Raw genomic sequence first — 26,607 nt, forward strand, 5'->3', positions numbered from 1 at the left:
TTTTCCTTTCTAACCATGTTATAAGGGAAAATAGTAAAATGAATAGAACACCGAACCCAAACCCGAACTTCAGTGAAGAAGTCTGGGTTCGGGTCTGGGTACCACAGCGCGGAAACAAAAATAAACATCGGAATGCAATCACAGTCAAAACTGAGTGCAATTGCGTGCCTACTCGCGCGGTTTTCCCGCAATGCACACGTGACACATCAGAAGCAAATCCGGAACGCCCGTGTGAAAGAGGCCTATGGATAGTCAGAAATTCGAAGAAAAGGCAGAAGAATTAAGAGAACAATTTATAGTAAAAGATTACTCCTCTGAGGCTATCAATGTGTCCCTCACTAAGGCGAGGAACGTGGACAGACAGACATTCTTTGAAAATGATACAGCTGATATAAGAGAGGAAGTAAAGGATGATGAGGATACAAGGATCAGCTTACCTTTCAACACAAAAAATAGAAAATAGTATAAAAGGATATTGACATTATATTTTGAAGGATAAGGTATATCAGAACTTCTGACATGTAGCACATCTGATGTGAATGCCCCTGCAAGACACAATATACAGGGAGGACGAAGAGGATGTGGAAAAAAAGAATATCTGAACACACAGCAAACATAAGGAATGGCGATGAAAAACACTCCCTGTCCAAACACTTTAGACAATTTCATAGTCAAGATCCGAAAGGTTTAACATTTATTGCCTTTGAAAGAGTCACAAAGCATTTGAGGGGGGGGGGGGGGGGATCATATCGTTAGGATGTCACGGCAGGAATCAAGAAGAATATTTGACTTTGGTAAACTCTTCCCTGATGGGTAGAATGCATGAATTGGAGCTTTTCGGTTTCCTGTAGAATAGGGGAGGGCGCCCTCCGCTGACGGGAAATCGGAGTCAGGCTGTTTACCAGCATTCCGATCCCCCCTGGTCGGAGGCCCTCACCCCATACGTCAGGGTATGAAGAGCTCTGAATAGGTGACTGTAAGAAAAACCCGTGGAAAAACCTGTAAAACAGTAAGAAAAAACCAGTTGAAAAACCTGTAAAACAGCAAGAAAAAACCCGTGGAAAAACCTGTTAAACACCTGTAGAAAAAAAATCTGTAAAACAAACAGAAGATAAAAGCAAAAAAGAAAAAGAAAGATAAATTTATGAGATATTAGTAAAAACGATGCATGTGACATTGAATGATACGGATACAATGAAACAGGAGGATGAGGACCTGTATAGAAATACTTCTTATTTGTTATTATCGTTTTTTTCACTTTTTCATTTTACCTGTTTTAAAATTTTTATGTACAAGTTATGACCATTGAAAAGGCAACGTTTTATATACCGTATATCAAGATGCAATGGGAGGTAACTATATACAAAAAACGCATCAATAGATGTAAAAACGCACAGAAAAGGCATCAAAACCGCCATGCGTTTTTCTGAATTGGAATAAAGAAGCCGACAGATGAGAAGCCGATAACATTACGGGAGGATGTGGGACTTTGACGCTAATAAGATGTCACTAAGTCACAAATAGAAAGAAAATGACATATAAAGAAGACGCAAATGAGGGTCCGTTTTGGGTTTTGTGTGGAACTGAAATTATGGGTATATACATGGGCAGGGTCTTCTGGATCAATATGGCCGCTGAGGAAGGAGTGGGAGAGACTCCGAAACGCGTTTGGTAAAATACAATCCAAGACCCGCGGAATAATAACGTATCAGCCTTCACCAGAATACTACCGGTATTAAAGAAAAGCTGGAGCGCTCCAAAGGACTCTGTAAATATCCTATAACAGCCGACCGGCCCGAGCGGTATCTGGACTGTGTCACGCGCACCGCTAAGATCAGCGATACCGCATGGGACGCCGGCACAGGAGGCTGTAGAGGGTAGCGGAGCCTATTATACATAGAGATGCGGAGGTAAGAGGGATCTTACTGTCATCCTACGACCAGTGACGTGGGACGCAGGTCTACTTACACTATACCGCCAACTGGGAGTAAAGTATATGGACCATTACTGAAGACCAACCGTCCTATTAAACATCTGCTGCACACTGCTACCGCCAGCGACAGAAGGCCGACTTACAATATACCGCCAGCGTGGAATACAATACAAGGGGCATTACTAGATCCACATTATACAAGGTATAGAGCCGCTTCACATGATACCACCAATGGGGATTTGAACATATGGACGACCATGGTGTCTTCTAGGGAAGGACTGACCGAGGAGAACGCTGAACTGGATATAAACGTGGATTTCATATATTGGGATCATTCATCGTTAGGTCAATTCATCCTCCATCGATTGAAAGTGACCAATGCTGCGTACTAGTCAATATTATCAATATAACTGCAGCTGGAACTGAGCATCTGCTTCTGCATTCCCGGACAGAGAAGGTAGAAGAACAGCAGGTGGCGCTATTCACTGAATCACTCAGTAGCTGTAATAAACTGTTAATGACATGCAAATACAAAAGTATTCAGATCCAGGCGAACTTTACTAAAAAAATGTGTTTCCTGACGAATTACTTCACCACTAAGCACATTTCTTTGTAAGTAGTGGGTGCAATGACAGGGAGGGGAGAGGGCCAGCGTTAGGGGGCGATTGCCCAGGGCCCCCATCCCTAAATGGGGCCCCCTGCTGAGCTGCCCAGACAGATGTAGATGAGAGCTGGTGGCCGCACCTGAGAGGAGCACAGACAGCACAGCAAGGAGCGCTGGTCCCTGGTGTCCCGCCTCCACAGCCGCCAGGCAGACCTGGCCCCGCCCCCTTCCTCTCTCTCTCAGCTGAGGCCCTGCACTGTGACGGTAATGGCCTCCTCTGCTCTGGTGAGTTCAGAATGTCGCCCTCTAGTGACCGGACATATGTGCTGCAATAAATGACAAGGGCTGCTTGTTGGCAGACATAACCTGATGGGTACAGGAGGGGAGGCCGCCTGCAGAGAATATACCGGACCTGTCCTCTGTATCCCCCCCCCCCCCCCCCCACTGTAGCAGTTTTTTTTTAAACTATTTGCTGCCTGGAACACGGTTGTCTAAATATAATGTGATCTATCTCATATCTATGTATCTATCATATCATGTGTTTATATCTGCACCGAGCACCAGTTTGTTGTTGTCACTGCTTGAGGAAGGTTCCGTTGTGTGGACTGAAACGTCGCGGTTATTTGGTGAACAAACCTACACTTTTCCTTGGAAGTGCCGTGGAGTTCGTTTACTTATTTTGCCTAGTAGGCGGATCGTCTTGCCAATATAAAACCGGCCACAACCGCAGGTCACCGTATACACGACATACGTGCTGCGGCAGTTCATAAAGCTGCGGACTCTATAGTGCAAACCAGCCATCCTGAGGAACTCCGACTGAGAGTTCCGTCTACACAGGGGGCAGCCCCCACACCTGACACTACCTACTGGGACATTCCTAGTGAGCCTAGTGGTGTTTGGGGGAGTAACAAATCTGCTTCTCACTATTTTATCCTTTATGGTATGGCGCCTTCTGAAAGAGCTACGGGGCTTATTGTTAGTGATCATTGCTAGGGATGGGTCCCTCTCCAAGATATTCCAATTACCAAAAATAACTGACCGTATTTTTTTCTGAACCCAAAGGTAAAAGTGAACCTGTCCATTTTGTTGTCCTCTTTCCCATGCCCCTTACTCGTCAATTGTTTATTATTACCCTTTCGTTTTTTTCAATAAATCATGATGAGAAAAATCACTCAGCACTTTGTGCGTTCCTGCGCTCACCTCACGCTCCAGGGTGGAGCGCACATGCCTTCCGGCGCATGTAATGTTGTCACTCACCCCCTGGCCGGGCTCCTTGGCTACTGTGTCGGCTTGCGTTCCACGTGGAGCGCACAGGCAGCCAGGCCTGAGAGTAAAGGGGGGGGGGGAATAACTGGTACTTGTCGGGCTTCTCCTCGCATTCTGACCCTCATTCATCGTTTCACATAGGTCTCCATACCACCCATGGGTCCCTCTACAGTCCTTCACTCATTAGACCACACAAGGCATGAGTCCCCTAGGCATGAGTCCCCCAGTCCGGCCATCCCTGTCATGGTAACGGTAAAAAAAAACAAAAAAAAACAAACCCATATTGAAAAAACAAACAAAAAAAAAACATGTAATATAAGCTAAATTAACCCCCCCCCCCAAAAAAAAAAAAAAAAAACACAGGGCCACCGCGTTGGGGTGCACCGTCTGTAACCTAGCAGGGTGGATATCCTGCGCAGGACTCGCTCGGCTTCTCTCGCACCTTCTGACACCTGGTCACGCCCAGGATTGTCTTGTCTTCCTGGTTCACCCAGGCCACTGTTGTCGTCATGTCATAGCCGCTTAGTTTGTCTCCAGGGCACTGTCGGTGGTCTTGTCACGGTTCTGGTCTTGTCACATTGTCTCCCCTGGTTCGCCCAGGGCACGGTACATTCCTGGTACGCCCAGGTCTTCATGTTTTCTTCTCTAACACATGGGTGTCACGCACCTGTCCTTTGACTTATCCGAGTCTTTCTAAGGGGCCATCCTTCGGCTGCTTCCCTGGTCGTTCTTTGCTTTCCATGGCTCTAAGGTTACCACGTCAGTCTGCCGCCCTTCGCAGGCCGCTGCTACGCGCAGCCTCTATCTCACGGCTACGCGCCATCTCTTCTGTCAACCGCCTGGTGCGCTCAGGCTGCTCTCTCCGGTCAAGTATCCGGTCCGATGCGCTCAGATGGTTACTAGGCCTAGGGGTGCGCCCCATCCTGGCCAGTTCGCCTGGTTCTAACAGGTATGAGGTCACCCGTTTCCTCTGCACTTTCAAATTTTCGCCTGTTACTTTATTTGCAGGGTTTTCCTATTTTCCGTTCCTATCGGTCCTATACAGGTAAGCTCGCACTGACTCCGTCGGTGTACCGGTCAGATCATGTTCACGCTTTTAATTGTCCCTTCGTCTGTCCGGCTAGGTCAGGTTCTACTAAGCTGTCCTACGGGTTCTTATTCCGGTACGTGTTTCTCTGTCATGCACCACTTCGAATACCATTCCGTCATCACCCTCTCGTTTTTTTTTCTCTTTATTTGTCACGCCTTTTGTTTTCTAACAGCGCTGCCATGTCTGGAGCTTTGGATATGGAGGACGGCCTGTCCGTCTCCGGCTCGGTCATGTCAGGCCAGGCGGGTCCATCATCCCTTCGGAGCTGGACCATACCAAAGCTATTGGCAGAGCTGAACCGAAGAGGCATCCCGCACCCGGCCACCGCAAGGAAGGCAGAGCTGTACAAGCTTCGCATGACCAGCCCCAGCACTTCGGCAGTGCAGCAGGAGGCGTCCTCCATCCAGTTGTCACTGGTGCAGCTACAATCGACACTAAACTCCTTGGTTGACTCGGTAGCAGACGTTCGGGCAAGGGTATCTGAGCTGGAATCCCGGCCACCCATGGCGCCCCCGGCACCCGTCCCGCTGATTGCACCATCTACATCGGGTTGGCTGGCTCCAAGTACGCCAAGGCCCATTCCCCAGGTGTCCCCCTCACACTTCATTCCCGACAACCTCAAAAGAGACATTCTGGCAGGGAAGGATGTCAACCTGGCGTCAATACTCATTACCGCTCAAGACGTACCCGAGAACAGGGTCATCAACTGTGGGGATGTGTCTGTGGTCCTCCGGGCCAAGGACTCGCGGCTTAACCGCAAGTTGACAATCCCTGAGTTTGTCTTGGCTTTCAGCCTCTTCAGAGACATCATCTGCACCGCACAGCCGGAGAGGAGAGAAGAGCTGGACAGCTACTTGTACCTGGTCACTGACCTGGGGCACAAGTATGGTGGTTCGGCCTTCTACGACTACCATCGTTCCTTTTCGGCTAAGGCAGCAGCAGCAGCGTTGGCGCAATTCCAGTATGTCACCAGCTGGTCTTTAATTGACACGGAGCTCTTCTGTCGTCACTTCGCTGGCCTCAGGGCACCCAACTGTGCGACGTGTCAATCAATTTTCCACTCTTCTGAATGGTGCCCAAATAGCGCCCACCCGTCTCAGGACAGGGCCCTCCCGGGGACCTCCGGGTGTTTTCTGTCTAACCCCTCCACTGACAAACTGGGCAGACCCATTGTCTACTTGGGAAGAAGCCAGGTCTGTAATAATTTCAACTCGGGGGGTGCTCTTATGCCAGCTGCAGATCCCTCCACGTCTGCTCCCTGTGCTTCAGGGCCCATTCACGGTCCACCTGCCCCAAAAAGTCTGCTAAAGGGTCCTGACTAGTCGACATCAACGTGGACCTCTTGGCGGTGCTCCTTCAGGATCACCATGATCAGGACTTCATGGCGTTCCTGTTGGCGGGCTTCCGCCAGGGGTTCCACACAGGGCTCATCACGCTGCCACAGGTTCCCTGGGAAGGCAGGAATCTGCTGTCGGCCACCCTGGACCCTCCAGCAACTAGCGAGTTGCTCCAGTCGGAGGTGGCTAAAGGGTTTCTCATAGGCCCTTTCCCGCTCATCCCGTTTGCTTCATGGCGCATCAACCCCATCGGCTATCGGCTTAGTATCAAAGAAAAATACCAATAAAAAAAGGTTGATTTATGACATGTCCGCCCCTCATGTTTCCGGAATCCCTAGCCTTAATTCCCTGATTCCCTCAGAGGAATTTGCCATGCGTTACTCCTCAGTGGACGACGCAATTCAGGCCATCCTGTTGCATGGTAGGGCGCTTGGTTGCAAAGGTGGACATTGCCGATGCGTTTAAGCTCCTTCCCATCCAACCTCAGTTGTGGCAGTTCTACGGCATCGAGTAGGCCGGGCAGTATTTTTTCGCCAACAGATTCACGTTTGGATCCAAGAGTAGCCCCTGGTTATTCGACCAACTGGCCAAGGCTCAACATTGGATCTTGGTCCACACGGGGGGCCCCCGGTCAGTCATCCACTACCTCGATGACTTTTAAGTCGTGGAGGACCCGCAGGGCGGGTCTGGCATTCTCACCGTCCTCCTGGAGATGTTCGCCAGTCTGGCTGTTCCGGTCGCGGAGTCAAAGACTGAGGGTCCCGCCACGAGGGTCTCGTTCCTGGGCATCATCCTGGATTCGGTTCTATTGCAGGCCAGCCTCCCGGAAGAGAAACTCGCTCAGTGTCGGGAGGTCATTTCCCAGACGGCTTCCACGGGGTGCCTCACTAGAGTCGAGTTGCAATCTCTTCTGGGGCAGCTCAATTTTGCCTCTAGGATTATGCCCCAGGGGAGGACTTTCGTGTCGAGGCTGCTCCAGCTTCTTCCCTCAGCGCCCGAGCAGGACAGCGTAATCCGGTTGGACGGCCAGGCCATGGCAGACCTGGCCATGTGGGAATTGTTCCTGTCCCGATGGAACGGCATCTCCTTTTTTGTGTCTCCTTGGTCTCCCTCCTGCCCGACAATTTTTTCGGACGCCGCTGCATCCTGCGGCTACGCGGCTATTTGGGGTCCCCGTCGGCTAGCGGACCATTGGCCCACTTCTATCCTAGAGGAGGCCGAGTCCATCCGCACCTCCTCCCTGTTGGAGTTGTACCCCATCGTTGCAGCAGCCCAGGAATGGGGTCACCTCTGGGCTAACTTGCCAGTGATGTTCGTGACAGACAACCAGGCCTTGATCGACATCTTAGCCAAGGGCAGGGCCAAGTCCCCCAAAATCATGGCACTATTGCGCCAGCTGGTTTGGCTGGCCCTGTCACACAACTTTCATGTGCATTTTAGCCACATTCCGGGTCAGCAAAATGTGGCAGCTGACGCACTATCCCGGTTTAATTTCACACTCTTTTTTCAGGTCATGCCGGAGGCCGAGCCGCTCAGATATCCCACCCCGGCTTTCAGTTCCCTGACAATGGACTAGGCATGCTCGTCTCTTCGGCAAGAGACCTGGCGCAGAAGTCCCTCGCCCCCAATACGGCCAGGAACTATCTTTCAGGCCTAAGAACCTTCCAGGAGTTTTCGCGTCTGCACCCGCAGGGTGGCCTGGCGGACATTCCTTACATCATGGCCTTCATTGCCCATTGTCACCACAGGTCATATTTTTTTGACGGACAGGATACACGGATCACGGATGCGGCTGCAAAACGGTGCATTTTCCGATTTTTCCACGGACCTATTGAAAGTCAATGGGTCAGCGAAAAAAAACGGAAAACGACACAATGGCCACGGATGCACACATGTGCATGAGGCCTTAGAGTGTGATTTGTATGGTTTTGCAGTCCATTTTAAACGGATCAGTTTTTCCGTTTTTTTTTTTGTTTCCGTTCCGTTTTTCCGGAAACGGTAGCATGCAATAATGTATAAACAGTAAGTACATTAAAAAAATTGTGCTGGGCATAACATTTTCAGTAGATGGTTCCGCAAAAAACGGAACGGATACAGAAGACATACGGATGCATTCCGTTTTTTCTTTGCGGACCCATTGACTTAAATGGAGCCACGGAACGTGATTTGCAGGCAATAATAGGACATGTTCTATGTTTGAATGGAAATATGCAAACAGAAGGCATACAGGGTACCTTTTTCAAGGTTTTTTTCCGGATCCATTGAAATGAATTGTTCTGAATACGGAACGCAAAAAACAAAACGGAACATAAACTGAAAAAAAAAAACGTTTGTGTGCAGGAGGCCTTGCTGTTTTACTGCTGTGCTGCCTGCCATTTTTTGCTTTTGCTATCTATCTATCTAGAGAGGCAGCATTCTGTGGATTCCGTTACTTACAATGCCATTGAGTGTTTGGGTGAATAAAGAAATCCACTTTTTCATTTTTACTTGCATTTTTATTTATTTTTTAATATTTCTTTCTATTCGTTATTTCCTTTTTTACTTAGGCTACTTTCACACGAGCGTTCTGCTGTCCGCTCGTGAGCTCCGTTTGAAGGAGCTCACGAGCGGAGCAGAACGCTTCCGTCCAGCCCTGATGCAGTCTGAATGGAGCGGATCCGCTCAGACTGCATCAGTCTGGCGGCGTTCAGCCTCCGCTCCGCTCGCCTCCGCACGGCCAGGCGGACACCTGAACGCTGCTTGCAGCGTTCGGGTGTCCGCCTGGCCGTGCGGAGGCGTGCGGATCCGTCCAGACTTACAATGTAAGTCAATGGGGACGGATCCGTTTGAAGATGCCACAATATGGCTCAATCTTCAAGCGGATCCGTCCCCCATTGACTTTACATTGAAAGTCTGGACGGATCCGTCTGAGGCTATTTTCACACTTAGCTTTTATATGCCAATATAATGCAGACGGATCCGTTCTGAACGGAGCCTCCGTCTGCATTATTATGATCGGATCCGTTCAGAACGGATCCGATCGAACGCTCGTGTGAAAGTAGCCTTAGAATGCAGAGAACACATTATCTCCATGGCCCGCTGTCGCCATATACAGAGCACTGGTAACAGCGAATATTTTCAGGTGTCTTCTGATTATCTGAGAGGGTTAGAGGGAGTCTGTCACAGTGGCGGATCCAGAGCCTGGTCTCGGGAGGGGCACTTCCAGATTGTTTTGTGGCGGCGGACAGATGCCAGATGCCTGTCCCGCCAAACTGAGGGAGGAACTGATATGTCCCAGTCCTAATGGCTAATCACATTACATATAATCTAATAGACTGTCTGAAGTACTGGTACAGTCTTCTATAGAGATGGCGGTGCGCCGGGCCCTTGTGGATACAGAGTCCCTGGTAATAGTCTTTGACCACACGGGGCAGTAAATGATTTGCTTTCATTGGGGCCCTCAGATCTGATCAGTTACACACACTGCTCTTCTGGAGGTCTTCCTGGGGGTCGGGCGGCTCAGGGCCAGTCTGATCACACTCTGCGCTGAGGAGACAGATTGCAGCCCTCCCCTCGCACCGCAGAGACAACACAGGACCCCCGCACCACAGAGACAAAACAGGACACCCACACCTTACCGCAGAGACAACACAGGACCTCCACACCTTACCGCAGAGACAACACAGGACCCCCACACCACAGAGACAACACAGGACCCCGACACCTTACCGCAGAGACAACACAGGACCCCCACACCATACCGCAGAGACAACACAGGACCCCCACACCTTACCGCAGAAACAACACAGGACCCCCACACCTTACCGCAGAGACAACACAGGAACCCCACACCTTACCACAGAGACAACACAGGACCCCGACACCTTACTGCAGAGACAACACAGGACCCCCGCACCACAGAGACAACACAGGACCCCCACACCTTACCGCAGAGACAACACAGGACCCCCACACCTTACCGCAGAGACAACACAGGACCCCCACACCTTACCGCAGAGACAACACAAGACCCCCACACCTTACCACAGAGACAACACAGGACCCCGACACCTTACTGCAGAGACAACACAGGACCCCTGCACCACAGAGACAACACAGGACCCCCACACCTTACCGCAGAGACAACACAGGACCCCCACACCTTACCGCAGAGACAACACAGGACCCCCACACCTTACCGCAGAGGCAACACAGGACCCCCACACCACAGAGACAAGACAGGACCACCACACCTTACCGCAGAGACAACACAGGACCCCGACACCTTACCGCAGAGACAACACAGGACCCCCGCACCGCAGAGACAACACAGGACCCCCACACCTTACTGCAGAGACAACACAGGACCCCCACACCTTACCGCAGAGACAACACAGGACCCCCACACCTTACTGCAGAGACAACACAGGACCCCCACACCTTACCGCAGAGACAACACAGGACCCCCACACCTTACCGCAGAGACAACACAGGACCCCCGCACCACAGAGACAACACAGGACCCCCACACCTTACCGCAGAGACAACACAGGACCCCCACACCTTACCGCAGAGGCAACACGGGACCCCCACACCTTACCGCAGAGACAACACAGGGCCCCCACACCTTACCGCAGAGACAACACAAGACCCCCACACCTTACCACAGAGACAACACAGGACCCCCACACCTTACTGCAGAGACAACACAGGACCCCCGCACCACAGAGACAACACAGGACCCCCACACCTTACTGCAGAGACAACACAGGACCCCCACACCTTACCGCAGAGACAACACAGTACCCCCACACCTTACCGCAGAGACAACACAGGACCCCGACACCTTACCGCAGAGGCAACACAGGACCCCCACACCTTACCGCAGAGACAACACAGGACCCCCACACCTTACCGCAGAGACAACACAGGAACCCCACACCTTACCGCAGAGGCAACACGGGACCCCCACACCTTACCGCAGAGGCAACACGGGAACCCCACACCTTACCGCAGAGACAACACGGGACCCCCACACCTTACCGCAGAGACAACACAGGAACCCCACACCTTACCGCAGAGACAACACAGGACCCCCACACCTTACCGCAGAGACAACACAGGACCCCCACACCTTACAGCAGAGACAACACAGGACCCCAACACCTTACCGCAGAGACAACACAGGAACCCCACACCTTACCGCAGAGACAACACAGGACCCCCACACCTTACCGCAGAGACAACACAGGACCCCCACACCTTACCGCAGAGACAACACAGGACCCCCACACCTTACCGCAGAGACAACACAGGACCCCCACACCTTACCGCAGATACAACACAGGACCCCCACACCTTACCGCAGAGACAACACAGGACCCCCACACCTTACCGCAGAGACAACACAGGACCCCCACACCTTACCGCAGACTCACACACAGCACCCTGCTGCAGGCGCTCACACACACGCAGGCACCCGAGGCACAAAGAGAGAGACAGGCAGCGATGTCCCTGTCAGGCTGTCAGTGACTGTGTGAGCAGAAGAAATGCTCTGTCTATAACTAAGGAGTATCAGGGTATATTTTACAGGGGTAATATAACTGAGGAGTGCTATCAGGGTACATTATACAGGGGTAATATAACTTATATTACCCCTGTATAATGTCCCCTGATACCCCTCAGTTATATCACCCCCTGTATTATGTCCCCTGATACCCATCAGTTATATAACTGAGGGATATCGGGCAATATATATATATATATATATATATATATATATATTTATATAATCTATATCACTTAATTATACAGAGGTAGGGTCACGGACTCACAGGTCAGGGCAGCAGTGTTCTTCTTGAATTCTGTAAGGGAGCAGCAGCAGCTGGGCACGGACACTATCACGCTGCCACTGGCAGCCCTCACCTCACTAGCAGCAGCTTCAGGTTCTATTTACTTTCAACTTGTGTCTGTTGATACAGTACTTCAGAATTTGGGGCCCCGCTTTTAATTTCGCCCAGGGCCACATTTTGTCTAAAACCGGCCCTGGGAGCGGCGAATGCACCGCCCCCATCATTGTACCCCTCATATGCCACATTCATAGCTGATCGCGGAATCTGACAGTAATAATACAGAGCTTTTCCATAAGCGCTCATTCATTACACCTGTTCACACAGGAGGCCAGGACAGCATTTTATATTAAAAACGACAGGAAAATAATTAGTTTTATTTAAAAAAAAAAAGGTGCAAAACTCAAAAGATGATCAAAATATTGGTGTCAAATAACACCCTGTATTAAGACACGCCCCAAAGGAACACCCCCTTTTTTACTTTTGTAAACTTGGCCACCCTACCAGTATCGGAGTAAGAGCTGATCCTGGCCATTTAACTTTTTAAAGGGCATCTGTCAGCAGTTTTGTACCTATGACACTGGCTGACCTGATACATGTGCGCTTGGCAGCTGAAGGCCCCTGTGTTTGCATATGGATTAAAAATACTTTTTCTCAACCAGCCAAACAGTCCCTACTGTGTACTGATGAGGAGCAAGAACCCCGAAACAGCTTTCTATAGGTGAATGGCTCTTTCTTTTGGAAGAGTCTCTGGTTTGACCGGTATGAGGTAGATTTCTTTGTTTTGGAGAAGAGTTAATTTAAATATTTTTTGCATTGAGCATTGCTTCAAGTAAGGGTACTTTCACACTTGCGTTTTTCTTTTCCGGCATAGAGTTCCGTCACAGGGGCTCTATACCGGAAAAGAGCTGATCAGGCATATCCCCATGCATTCTGAATGGAGAGTAATCCGTTCAGTTTGCATCAGGATGTCTTCAGTTCAGTCGTTTTGACTGATCAGGCAAAAGAGAAAACCGTAGCATGCTACGGTTTTCTCTCCGGCCAAAAAAACTGAATACATGCCTGAACGCTGGATCCGGCATTTTTTCCCATAGGAATGTATTAGCGCCGGATCCGGCATTCAGAATACCGGAATGCCGGATCCGTCGTTCCGGCATGCGCATGCGCAGATCGGCAAAAATATGAAAAAATGTACAAGACGGATCCGTCTGTCCGCATGACAAGCGGAGAGACGGATCCGTCCTTGCAATGCATTTGTGAGACAGATCCGCATCCGGATCCGTCTCACAAATGCTTTCAGTCAGCGGCAGATCGGCGGATCCGGCGGCCAGTTCCGACGACGGAACTGCCCGCCGGATCACACTGCCGCAAGTGTGAAAGTAGCCTAAGGCCTCTTTCACACGGGCGTCATGTTTTTTGCCCGGATAAGAGGCGGGTGCGTTGCGGGAAAATGCGCGATTTTTCCGCGCGAGTGCAAAACATTGTCATGCGTTTTGCACTCGCGTGAGAAAAATCGCGCATGTTTGGTACCCAAACCCGAACTTCACAGAAGTTCGGGCTTGGGATTGATGTTCTGAAGATTGTATTATTTCCCCTTATAACATGGTTATAAGGGAAAATAATAGCATTCTGAATACAGAATGCTTAGTATAATAGTGCTGGAAGGGTTAAAAATAATAAAAAAGTTAACTCACCTTCTCCTCTTGTTCGCGTAGATCCCGGTCTGTTCTTTAGCTGTGGACTGAATGACCTGTGGTGACGTCAGATCACATGCTCCAATCACATGGTCCATCACCGTGGTGATGGAGCATGTGATCTGACGTCATCAAAGGTCCTTCAGCCCACAGCTAAAGAACAGACCGGCCTCTACGCGAACAAGAGGAGAAGGTGAGTTAACTTTTTTATTATTTTTAACCCTTCCAGCACTATTATACTATGCATTCTGTATTCAGAATGCTATTATTTTCCCTTATAACCATGTTATAAGGGAAAATAATACAGTGAATAGACTGTCACCTAGAACCCATGCGTGAAAATCGCACCGCATCCGCACTTGCTTGCGGATGCATGCGATTTTCACGCAACCCCATTCATTTCTATAGGGCCTGCGTTACGTGAAAAACGCACAAAGAGGAGCATGCTGCGATTTTCACGCAACGCATAAGTGATGCGTGAAAATCACCGCTCGTGTGCACAGTCCCATAGAAATGAATGGGTCAGGATTCAGTGCGGTTGCAATGCGTTCACCGCACGCATCGCACCCGCACGGAAAACTCGCCCGTGTGAAAGGGGCCTAAGTCTCTTCAATAAGAACCAGTACATACCAGATAACCAGGACGTGTACTGACAAGGAGCAAGAACCCCAAAACAGCTGTCTGTAGATGGATGTCTCTTCTTTTCAGAGGACTCTCTGGTTTGGCAAATATCAAGTAGTTGTTCTACTTTTGGAGAACTGGCTGAAGTAAGTCTCTTCAATAAGAACCAGTAACTCCCAGTCAACCAGGAGACTACTGTATATTGATTAGGAGGAAAACCCTGATACAGCTGTCTGCAGATAAGTCTCTGGCTAGTCTGGTACCAGGTGGTTTTCTTCCTTTTGGAGGACTCTCTAGCTTGGCTGGTACTAGGTAGTTTTTATTTATTTCGGAGGAGTCTGTGGCTTGGCTGGTACAAGGTAGTTTTATTCCTTTTGGAGGAGTCTGATGCTTGGCTGGTACCAGGTAGTTTTCTTCCTTTTGAAGGAGTCTTTGGATTGGCTGGTCCCAGGTAGTTTTCTTCCTTTCGGATGAGTCTGTGGCTTGGCTGGTATCAGGTAGTTTTATTCCTTTTGCAGAAGTCTCTGGCTTGGCTGGTACCAGGTAGTTTTCTTCCTTTTGGAGGAGTCTTTGGTTTGGCTAGTACCAGGTAGTATTCTTCCTTTTGGATGAGTTTGCGGCTTGACTTGTATCAGGGAGTTGTCTTAGTTTCGGAGAAGTCTCATATTTGGCTGGTACTAAGTAGTTTTCTTCCTTTTGGAGGAGTCTCATGTTTGGCTGGTATCAGGTAGTTTTCTTCCTCTTGGAGGAGTCTGTTGCTTGGCTGGTACCAGTTAGTTTTCTTCATTTTGGAGGCGTCTTTGGTTTGGCTGGTACCAAGTCGTTTTCTTCCTTTTGGAGGAGTCTATGGCATGGCTGGTACCAGGTAGTTTTCGTTTTTTTGGAGGAGTCTCTGGCATGAATGGTACCAGGTAGTTTTCTTCCATTTGGAGGAGTGTCACGGCTGAGGATGGGGGAAACCCTCAGCCATGTGATGATGGGAGATGGTCGCTGCTTGACCAGGACAACAGGATTAGGGAGCAGGTCACCTCCTATCGCGTGCCTAACCTGACCCTAACTCCTAGCTGCATGGGCCGACCTTTAAGGTAGGAGGACCAATGCTTAGGAACCTCGGAGCCCTAACTCACCCTCCGACCGGTCCCTGGACTAGGAGTCAGGGTAAGACAACCTGTTCCTTCTGGATACAGAGGAACAGGAGTCTCACTGGCCAAGCTGCAAGGAAGGGAGAACAAATACAACCTATGGCAATGGCAGGTACTTGCCACAAACATAACTCTCACCTGCCACAGACACAAAGCCTGGAACCCATGTGGAAGTACAGCCCACAGACAACAGGACTCAGCACACAACACACAACACACGGGAACCCAGGACCATAGGTGCAATAAAGAAACATAAAACCAAACCCATCTTCAAGACACCAAACGACATTATTATTTTGCTATGACCAGAAGGATGGCCCCCACTGGCAGTTGGTGAGTAACCAGGAGGATGTCTCCAGCCAGCATGGCTGAAGCACCCTCTCTGGCTACTGCCTACAACTGAGGCTTTATAGGGCGAAGAGGCCACACCCAACAGTCAGACACACCCCTTGACTCACACACACAGAAAGGGAGTTAACCCTTCCAAAACCACAGAAGGGAAAACACAACTTAAAGGGGAAGTGTCCAAACAACGGACACACTGTGACTGTTGCCGCAGGCAACGACATGGGTGGCAACCGTGTCCTGGGAGTCAGCCCGAAGGCCGGGACACTGCCACCACATGTACACACAACGGCTAAACGTTGCCACGGGCAACCACAGTGAGGGGACGATGTGAGTGCACACCACACATAACACAAAGTGCACACAGACATACGAAAGTGCATACAAACGCACACACAACTCCAAGGGAACCGCACACATAGCTGTTGTCCGCGGCAACCGCACTTGAGGCCAACAACATTATGCCTCCAGCTGCGGTTGACACTACAACCCAAACCGCGGGCAACTGTATGCGGCTCCCAAGGAGTCACGGCCATAACATGGTCATGACAAGGAGTCTGTGGCTTGGCTGGTACAAGGGAGTTTTCTTTCTTTCGGAGGAATCATTGGTTCGGCTGGTACCAGGTAGTTCTTCCATTCGGATGAGTCTGTGGCTTGGCTGATATCAGGTAGTTTTCTTTCTTTCGGGGGAGTTTTTAGTTTGGCTGGTACCAGGTAGTTTTCTTCCTTTCGGATGAGTCTGTGGCTTGGCGGGTATCAGGTAGTTTTCTTCCTTTTGGAGGAGTTTCTGGCTTGGCGGGTACCAGGTAGTTTTCTTCCTCTTGGAGGAGTCTTTGGTTCGGCTGGTACCAGGTAATTTTCTTCCTTTTGGATGAGTTTGCGCCTCGGCTTGTACCAGGGAGTTGTCTTAGTTTCGGAGAAGTCTCATATTTGGATGGTACAAAGTAGTTTTCATCCTTTTAGAGGAGTCTCATGTTTGGCTGGTACCAGATAGTTTTCTTCCTCTTGGAGGAGTCTGTTGCTTGGCTGGTACCAGGTAGTTTTCTTCCTTTCAGAGGCGTCTCTGGCTTGGCTGGTACCAAGTAGTTTTCTTCCTTTCAGAGGCGTCTCTGGCTTGGCTGGTGCCAGGTAGTTTTCTTCCTTTTGGAGGACTCTGTGGCTTGGCTGGTACCAGGTATTTTTCTTTCTTTCGGAGGAATCATTGGTTTGTCTGGTACCAGGTAGTTTTCTTACTTTTGGAGGAGTCTTTGGTTTGGCTGGTACCAGGTAGCTTTTTTCTTTTTGGATGAGTTTACAGCTTGGCTTGTACCAGGGAGTTTTCTTAGTTTCGGAGAAGTCTCTTATTTGGCTGGTACTAAGTCGTTTTCATCCTTTTGGAGGAGTATTATGTTTGGCTGGTACCCAGGGGCGTAGCTATAGGGGTTGCAGATGTAGCAGTCGCTACCGGGCCCAGGAGCCTGAGGGGACCCAAAGACCTTTGTTCCACATAAGACACCAGTATTAGGCTCCATTCACACGTCCGCAAAATGGGTCCGCATCCTTTCCGCAATTTTGCGGAAAGGGTGCGGACCCATTCATTCTCTATGGGGACGGAATGTGCTGTCCGCATCCACATTTGCGGATCCGCACTTCCGCATCCGTGCTTCCATTTCCGCAAAAAAATAGAACATGTCCTATTCTTGTCCGCAATTGCGGACAAGAACAGGCATATTCTATTATGTCGGCAATGTGCTGTCCGCAAAATACGGAACGCACATTGCTGCTTTCCGTGTTTTGCGGATCCGTGTCTCCGTGTCTCCGCAAAACACATTGCGGACGTGTGAATGGAGCCTTATAGAAAGTGCATGCTGTTCAAGTTACACTTCTGTCTGGAAGGAAGGGGTTAGGTCAAGAATTTGGCTATATGTTTCCCTGCCCCTGGCCACAAAGCACTGAGGGAAGGGGGGCCCAAGCTGAACACTTGCACCAGGGCCCATGAGCCTTTAGCTATACCCCTGCTGGTACCAGGTAGTTTTCTTCCTCTTGGAGGAGTCTGTTGCTTGGCTGGTACATGAGAGTTTCCTTCTTTTTTGAGGAGTCCTTGGGTTGGCTGGTACCAAGTAGTTTTCTTCCTTTCAGAGGAGTCTCTGGCTTGACTTGTACCAGGTAGTTTTCTTCCTTTCAGAGGAGTCTTTGGGTTGGCTGGTGTTAAGTAGTTTTCTTCCTTTTGAATAAGTCTGTGGCTTGGCTGGTATCTAGGGTTGAGCGAACTCAAACTGCAAAGTTCGGGTTCGTACTGAACTTTGCGAGTTCGGGTAATCGGTCCCGAATCCGAACTTTTTCACTGAAGTTCGGGTTCGGGTTCAGTGTTTGCGTAATTTCATCATTTTCCATTATAACATGGTTATAACAGAAAATAATAGCATTTTTAAGAAAAAATCTATATATATATATATATATATATATATATTTATATATATAAAAGGACGTATGTATGTGTGTATCTATGTGTGTATGTTCCGCAAAAACGCAACCCTCCATTTCAATGAAACTTGGTATACACATCCCTTGCTACTTGGAAAGAATTCTTGTGGGAGTCTCAGCTCTCTAGGACTTACCGTTCCCGAGATATTCTCAAAAAATGACCTGCATTAGCCAATACAAGCCTGGCAGCCATTCACCTAAATCCTAACTGCCATACACATGGTCACATGTCCCTTATCAGCCAATAGAAGCTCGCAGGTCCAACTCCAGGTTGCCATAACAACTGATCACAGGTTTTAGCAGTTTGCAGGTTCTGAAATATTCAGTCATATGACGTATGAAGGCACAACTACACTGCTACATGCATGGGGGCAGGGGCCACTATTAAATGGACGGGCACCGCTGAGTTCACTGGTAAAGGGGCGGGCACCGTGGAATTCACTGTCAAAGGGGCGGGCACTGTGGAGTTCACTGTTAAAGGGGCGGTCTCTATTAAAATCACTGTTAAAGGGGCGGTCACTGTAAAAGTGACTGTTAAAGGGGCGGTCACTGTGAAAGTCACTGTTAAAGGGAGGTCACTGTGAAAGCATGGGGGCAGGGGCCACTATTAACCAATTCAGCTTCCCTAGCTTAAACCCCCTTCATGACCAGGCCACTTTTTACACTTCTGCACTACACTACTTTCACCGTTTATTGCTCGGTCATGCAACTTACAACCCAAATTAATTTTACCTCCTTTTCTTCTCACTAATAGAGCTTTCATTTGGTGGTATTTCATTGCTGCTGACATTTTTACTTTTTTGTTATTAATCAAAATTTTATGAAATTTTTGCGAAAAAATGACATTTTTCACTTTCAGTTGTAATTTTTTTTTTTTTTAAATGACATCCATATATCAATTTTTTGCTAAATTTATTGTTCTACATGTCTTTAATAAAAAAAAAATGGGTAAAAAAAAAAAATGGTTTGGGTAAAAGTTAAAGCATTTACAAACTATGGTACAAAAATGTGAATTTCCGCTTTTTGAAGCAGCTCTGACTTTCTGAGCACCTGTCATGTTTCCTGAGGTTCTACAATGCCCAGACAGTAGAAAAACCCCACAAATGACCCCATTTCGGAAAGTAGACACCCTAAGGTATTCGCTGATAGGCATAGTGAGTTCCTAGAACTTTTTATTTTTTGTCACAAGTTAGCGGAAAATGATGATTTTTTTTTTTTTAAACTTCCATGAACTCACTATGCCCATCATGGAATACCTTGTGGTGTCTTCTTTCCAAAATGGGGTCACTTGTGGGGTAGTTATACTGCCCCGGCATTTTAGGGGCCCAAATGCATGTGAAGTAGTTTGAAATCAAAATGTGTAAAAAATGGCCTGTGAAATCCCAAAGGTGCTCTATGTAATGTGGGCCCCTTTGCCCACCTAGGCTGGAAAAAAGTGTCACGCATGTGGTATCGCCGTACTGAGAAGAAATAGGGCAATGTGTTTTGGGGTGTCTTTTTACATATACCCATGCTGGGTGAGAGAAATATCTCAGCAAAAGACAACTTTTCTGTCACGGCCATGGTCATGGTCGTGACTCTTGAACTGCATGCTGTTGCCTGCGGTTTGTATGTAGGTGTTCAACCACAGGTGAGGGCCGCTAGTGTGCTGCCTCACTTGTGGTTGCCACAGGCAACAAGTTATGTTGTACTGTTGCAGCATAGCAGCCTGAGCTGTTGTTAGGCAGCTTGCTGTAAGTGCATGCGGTTGTACTTGGCAACTTGGTTTGTATGTGTGCACTTTCCTTGTTTGGTGTGCACAGGGTTTATTTGTGTGTATTCCCCTTTAAGTTGCTGTCTTCCCTTCCCTGGTGTTGGAAGAGTTAATTCCCTTCTGTGTGTGTGAACACTGGGTGTGTCTCTATGTGGGTGTGACTACTTGGCCCTATAAAGCCTCAGTGTATAGTGCAGTTCAGGGGGGTACTTCAGCCATGGTTAGCTGGAGCATCCTCCTGTATATTCCATCTGCCAGTGGGGGCCACCTTTGTGGTCATAAACTAATTGTGATTCTTAAGTTTATGTGATGTCCACTTGATGTTTTCCTTGTTATGTTATGCACCTATGGATCTGGGTTCCTTTGTGTTTGTGTGTGTGTGTGCTGTGTCCGCTGGTGTTTGGGTGTGGACACTTGCTGTATTGCACGGGATCCAGTCTGTGTGTCTGTGGCAGGTAGGTGTGGAAGTGCTTTTCATCCTCCTGCCATTTCCATAGGCTGTTTATGTCCTCTTCCCTTTGCAGCTTGGCTAGTGAAACTCCTGTTCCTCCGTGGCTAGGAAGAACAGGTCGTCTTACCCTGCTCCTTGTTCCAAGGCAATCCTGAGGGCTAGCAGGGACCCCAAGGCATCCGGTGTATGAGTCCTCCCACCTTCAGGGTTGACTCATATGATTAGGAGTCAGGGTCAGTTTAGGGACGCGATAGGAGGTGACCTGCTCCCTAATACTGTCGTCCTGGCCAAGCAGCGCTTAACATCTTCTGGCATCGCACGGCTGAGGGTTTTCCCCATCCTCAGCCGTGACATTTTCCCATTTTTTTATACAAAGTTGGCATTTGACCAAGATATTTATCTCACCCAGCATGGGTATATGTAAAATGAGACCCCAAAACACATTCCCCAACTTCTCCTGAGTACAGAGATACCACATGTGTGACACTTTTTTGCAGCCTAGGTGGGCAAAGGGGCCCAAATTCCATTTTTTACAGATTTTGATTTCAAACTACTTCCCACACATTTGGGCCCCTAAAATGCCAGGGCAGTATAACTACCCCATAAGTGACCCCATTTTGGAAAGAAGACACCCCAAGGTATTTTGTGATGGGCATAGTGAGTTAATTTTTTTGTTACAAGTTAGTGGAATATGAGACTTTGTAAGAAAAAAAATAAAAAATGATTTTCCGCTAACTTGTGACAAAAAATAAAAAATTCTAGGAACTTGCCATGCCCCTCACGGAATACCTTGGGGTGTCTTCTTTCCAAAATGGGGTCACTTGTGGGGTAGTTATACTGCCCTGGCATTTTAGGGGCCCAGATGCGTGAGAAGCAGTTTGAAATCAAAATCTGTAAAAAATGACCAGTGAAATCCGAAATGTGCTCTTTGGAATGTGGGCCCATTTGCCCACCTAGGCTGCAAAAAAGTGTCACACATGTGGTATCACCGTACTCAGGAGAAGTTGGGGAATGTGTTTTGGGGTGTCATTTTACATATACCCGTGCTGGGTGAGAGAAATATCTCGGCAAAAGACAACTTTTCCCATTTTTTTTTTTATACAAAGTTGGCATTTGACCAAGATATTTATCTCACCCCGCATGGATATATGTAAAATGACACCCCAAAACACATTGCCCAACTTCTCCTGAGTACGGCGATACCACATGTGTGACACTTTTTTGCGCCTTTTGCGCAAAGGGGCCCAAATTCCTTTTAGGAGGGCATTTTTAGACATTTGGATCCCAGACTTCTTCTCACGCTTTAGGGCCCCTAAAAAGCCAGGGCAGTATAAATACCCCACATGTGACCCCATTTTGGAAAGAAGACATTTTGGAAATGAGGGGCCTGGCGAGTTCATAGAAATTTATTTTTTTTGGCACAAGTTAGCGGAAATTGATTTTTTTTTTTGTTTTTTTTTCTCACAAAGTCTCACTTTCCGCTAACTTGGCACAAAAATTTCAATCTTTCATGGACTCAGTATGCCCTTCAGCGAATACCTTGGGGTGTCTTCTTTCCAAAATGGGGTCATTTGTGGGGTGTTTGTACTGCCCTAGCATTTGAGGGTCTCCGCAATCATTACATGTATGGCCAGCATTAGGAGTTTCTGCTATTCTCCTTATATTGAGCATACAGGTAATGATATATATTTTTTTCCGTTCAGCCTCTGGGCTGAAAGAAAAAATGAACGGCACAGATTTCTTCATTCGCATCGATCAATGTGGATGAAAAAATCTCTGCCAAAAAAAAAAAAAGGAGGGGAAAGGCGTCTGCCAGGACATAGGAGCTCCGCCCTACATCCATACCCACTTAGCTCGTATGCCCTGGCAAACCCGATTTCTCCATTCACATCAATCAATGTGGATGAATAAATCATTGCCGGGATTTTTATTTATTTTTTTATATACAAAGTGTTTGCCAAAGCATATGAACACCGCCCCCTCAGCTCATATGCCCCGGCAAACGTATCTTTTACTGCAGAGGAGAAATCTCGTCTTGCAGCGCTGCATACACTGACTTCTGTGTAATCTGACAGCAGCGCAATGCTTCTGTCAGAATGCACATCAGTGCTGCAGCTAGTCGATCGGTTGGTCCACCTGGAAGGTAAAAAAAACAAAGCAAAAGAAAAAACCAGGCCGCAATGCAATAAATTTTATTAACTTTATAATAACATTTGAACAGAACATATAAACTTTATTTAACTTTTTGAACTGAACGTTAACTTTTTTGCTTACTGGTGATTTTTTTTTTTGATTTTATTTTTAGATGTGGCGAAGTGCATTATGCACTTTGTCCCAGGTGAAAGGAGAGGTTTGCAGCAGCTCTGTGTGAATGGGCCCTAATAGCCCTGTGTGCCTGTCCTGTGAAATGTGATCCCTATGCTAAGTGTACCTGTGTGTGGTACTTCCGGAAACACTCCCCTAAGCATAGGGCAGGGTGGTCAGGGCAGTCAGGACAGAAATAGCGGGTGTCACGCCTTATTCCACTCCTGCTACAGACACATCTTTTTCGGGGTGACGGTTGGGTTGAGGTACCAGCAACGACATTGGGGAAATGTCGCTTGTGTAGATGGCTAACTACACTGGTGGATGGGGCCACGGAACCTCCTGGATACAGGAGGTTCTCGATGATCCCTTCCTGAAATTTGAGGAAGGATCCTGTTCTCCCAGCCTTACTGTAGAGAACAAAACTATTATACAGAGCCAATTGAATCAAATATACAGACACCTTCTTATACCAGCGTCTGGTGCGTCGGGAAACTAAATACAGAGACAACATCTGGTCATTGAAGTCCACCCCTTCCATGTGAAGGTTATAGTCGTGGACTGAGAGGGGCTTTTCAATGACACGGGTTGCCCGTTCTATTTGTATTGTCGTGTCTGCGTGAATGGAGGAGAGCATGTAAACGTCACGCTTGTCTCTCCATTTCACCGCGAGCAGTTCTTGGTTACACAAGGCAGCCCTCTCCCCCCTTGCAAGACGGGTGGTAACGAGCCGTTGGGTGAAGCCCGCGTGACTAGTTCGCGCGGTACCACAGGCGCCAATCTGTTCTGGGAATAAATGCCTGAAGAGGGCCACACTTGTGTAGAAATTGTCCACATAAAGATGGTACCCCTTGCCAAATAAGGGTGACACCAAGTCCCAGACTGTCTTCCCACTGCTCCCCAGGTAGTCATGGCAACCGACCGGCACCAGAGTCTGATCTTTACCCTCATAGATCCGAAATTTGTGGGTATAGCCTGTGGCCCTTTCACAGAGCTTATACAATTTGACCCCATACCGGGCGCGCTTGCTTGGGATGTATTGTTTGAAGCCAAGGCGCCCAGTAAAATGTATAAGGGACTCGTCTACGCAGATGTTTTGCTCAGGGGTATACAAATCTGCAAATTTGATGTTGAAGTGGTCTATGAGGGGCCGAATTTTGTGGAGCCGGTCAAAAGCTGGGTGGCCTCTGGGACTGGAGGTGGTGTTGTCGCTAAAGTGCAGGAAACGCAGGATGGCCTCAAATCGTGCCCTGGACATGGCAGCAGAGAACATGGGCATGTGATGAATTGGGATCGTGGACCAATATGACCGCAATTCATGCTTTTTGGTTAGACCCATGTTGAGGAGAAGGCCCAGAATTTTTTTTATTTCGGAAACTTGGATTAAAAACAATTTAAAAAAACTTACCTCATCCACTTGATCATGCAGCCGGTATTTTCTTCTTTCTGCAGGACCTGCAATGACGTCACCGTGGTCTAAAACGTGTTCTGCAGAAAGAAAAACGTGTTCTTTAGGTTCTGCAGAAAGAAGAAAGAAGAGAATACCGGTTGAGCGATCAATTGGATGAGGTGAGTTTTTTAAAATGATTTTAACCCCTCAATGGCTATTTTATTTAGCATTCTTTCTTAAAAGTGCTATTGTTTTCCATTATAACATGGTTAAATAAATAATAAAGTGAAGTTCGGGTCCCCATTGACTTTGATGGGGTCCGGGTTCGGGGTTAAGTTCTGATCCCGAACCCTAACTTTGACCTGAAGTTCGGCTAAACCTGGCGAACCCGAACTTCCACGGGTTCGCTCATCCCTACTGGTATCAGGTAGTTTTCTTCCTTTTGGAGGAGATCACTTCTGGACTCACTCTTGGATCTTAGTTTACAAGGGTCAAGCATTTGTGTTGCAAGCGTGTAAAGATACCGTAAGCATGCGTGGTTATCTGTAATATTTCTTCGAGGAATCTGACATCCCTAATAACCCTAAAAAACATATTTTCTGAATGTTCCGGAAACTTTCCATAAACTTTCCAGGCATGTCATCCGAAATGTTATCAGAAAAATGAACCCGGGGCAGAGAAAAGGGAAATGACGCTCAGAGGGACCCTGAGGTGGACCGTGGACACAATGCAAGCAGGGACATTTATGGTGCTGAGGGGACCCCTTAGGAAGTGGCTGCCGGTAAAGGCACTGAGCTCCGACACACACCAGGGTCAATGCCATAGGAAGCCAATGTGTCTATTTGTGGGAGGAAACCGAAGCAAACACGGGGAGAACATACAGACTTCATGCAGATGTTGTTCTTGATCAGATTTGAACCCAGAGCTGTAAGGACCCGTGCTAACCACTGAGCCACCGATGCTGGGAATACAGAAAATTCTCCATATCCGGCAGTAAATTCCCTCACAATGTAGATAGTGTTGCCATGGGAACTTTCTGTATTTAACTGCCATTCTGTGTCTAAACTTCCTTTATCTAAAGTTCCATGATTCCATTTGATCTCCTGCCAGTCCTTAGGTGGTGAGAAAGTTCCTATGGTGCCATGATTCCATCGTTTCACTGACCTATTCATGACAATAATTCCAAAAAATACAGTACAGACTGACACAAAGATCAGAACAGTAACCAAAAAAATGACAATAATGTTAGAAATGCAGTGAAGACTGACACACAGAGCAATATACTAACCAACCCATAATAATAATGGCAGAAATACAGTGAGGACTGACACACAGAGCACTATACTAAGCAACCCAAGATAATAATGCCAGAAATGCAGTGAGGACTGACACAGAGCGCACTATACTAAGCAACCCAAGATAATAATGCCAGAAATGCAGTGAGGACTGACACACAGAGAAATATACTAACCAACCCATATTAATAATGGCAGAAATACAGTGAGGACTGACACACAGCGCACTATACTAAGCAACCCAAGATAATAAAGCCAGAAATGCAGTGAGGACTTACACAGAGCGCACTATACTAACCAAGCCATGAAAATAATTCCAGAAATACAGTGAGGACTGACACACAGCGCACTATACTAAGCAACCCAAGATAATAATGCCAGAAATGCAGTGAGGACTTACACAGAGCGCACTATACTAACCAAGCCATGATAATAATTCCAGAAATGCAGTAAAGACTGACACACAGAGAAATATACTAACCAACCCATATTAATAATGGCAGAAATACAGTGAGGACTGACACACAGAGCACTATACTAAGCAACCCAAGATAATAATGCCAGAAATGCAGTGATGACTGACACACAAAGCATAGTAAAGGGTGGGGTGTGGAAGAAAGTGTGTCATAAAATATAAGTGATGTTTTCAGCATTGCTTGCTTTATATGTGCACTTACCACGGAGGTTGACCAGGGTATTGCTATGGGTCCCATAGTGGTGGGATTTGGTGCTGAACGCCTTTATTTTTCTGCAGCCACCACTAGGGGGAGCTCAGTGCATGGAAATTATTACAGCTTACTTTGAGTTCAATGGTAACTATACATTTGAATGCATTGAGCTCCTCCTATTAATAGGTAATAGTATGAAATAAAAATATACCTTCACGAACATGAAAAATTTGTAAATGATTCAAAAATGTTACTGGGGGGAGCTTACTAAGTTGGGGCCTTATGATATCTGTGAATCCAACTGGGATCTTACCATCTTTTTTTTGCGTTGGAACACTGTATCCAGTACTCTCCCATCAGGTATATAGCTCCACTCATCTTACTAATCAATGAATAGAATGCCAGACCTACAGTGAAGAATGA

At 47.7% G+C, this 26,607-nt stretch overlaps 1 long non-coding RNA gene across 1 annotated transcript in view; it reads left to right on the forward strand.

Moving 5' to 3' along the window:
• The first annotated feature begins 2,607 nt into the window (after positions 1-2,607).
• LOC122927095 overlaps positions 2,608-26,607 on the forward strand; it is a 35,936-nt gene continuing 11,936 nt past the window's right edge. Inside the window, exons 1-2 of the long non-coding RNA XR_006387754.1 lie at positions 2,608-2,822; positions 24,284-24,400. This is a non-coding gene — a long non-coding RNA (uncharacterized LOC122927095). The remainder of the gene's footprint in view (positions 2,823-24,283; positions 24,401-26,607) is intronic.

The sequence above is a fragment of the Bufo gargarizans genome, chromosome 2 (genome assembly GCF_014858855.1).
Source record: "Bufo gargarizans isolate SCDJY-AF-19 chromosome 2, ASM1485885v1, whole genome shotgun sequence".
Taxonomy (NCBI): domain Eukaryota; kingdom Metazoa; phylum Chordata; class Amphibia; order Anura; family Bufonidae; genus Bufo; species Bufo gargarizans.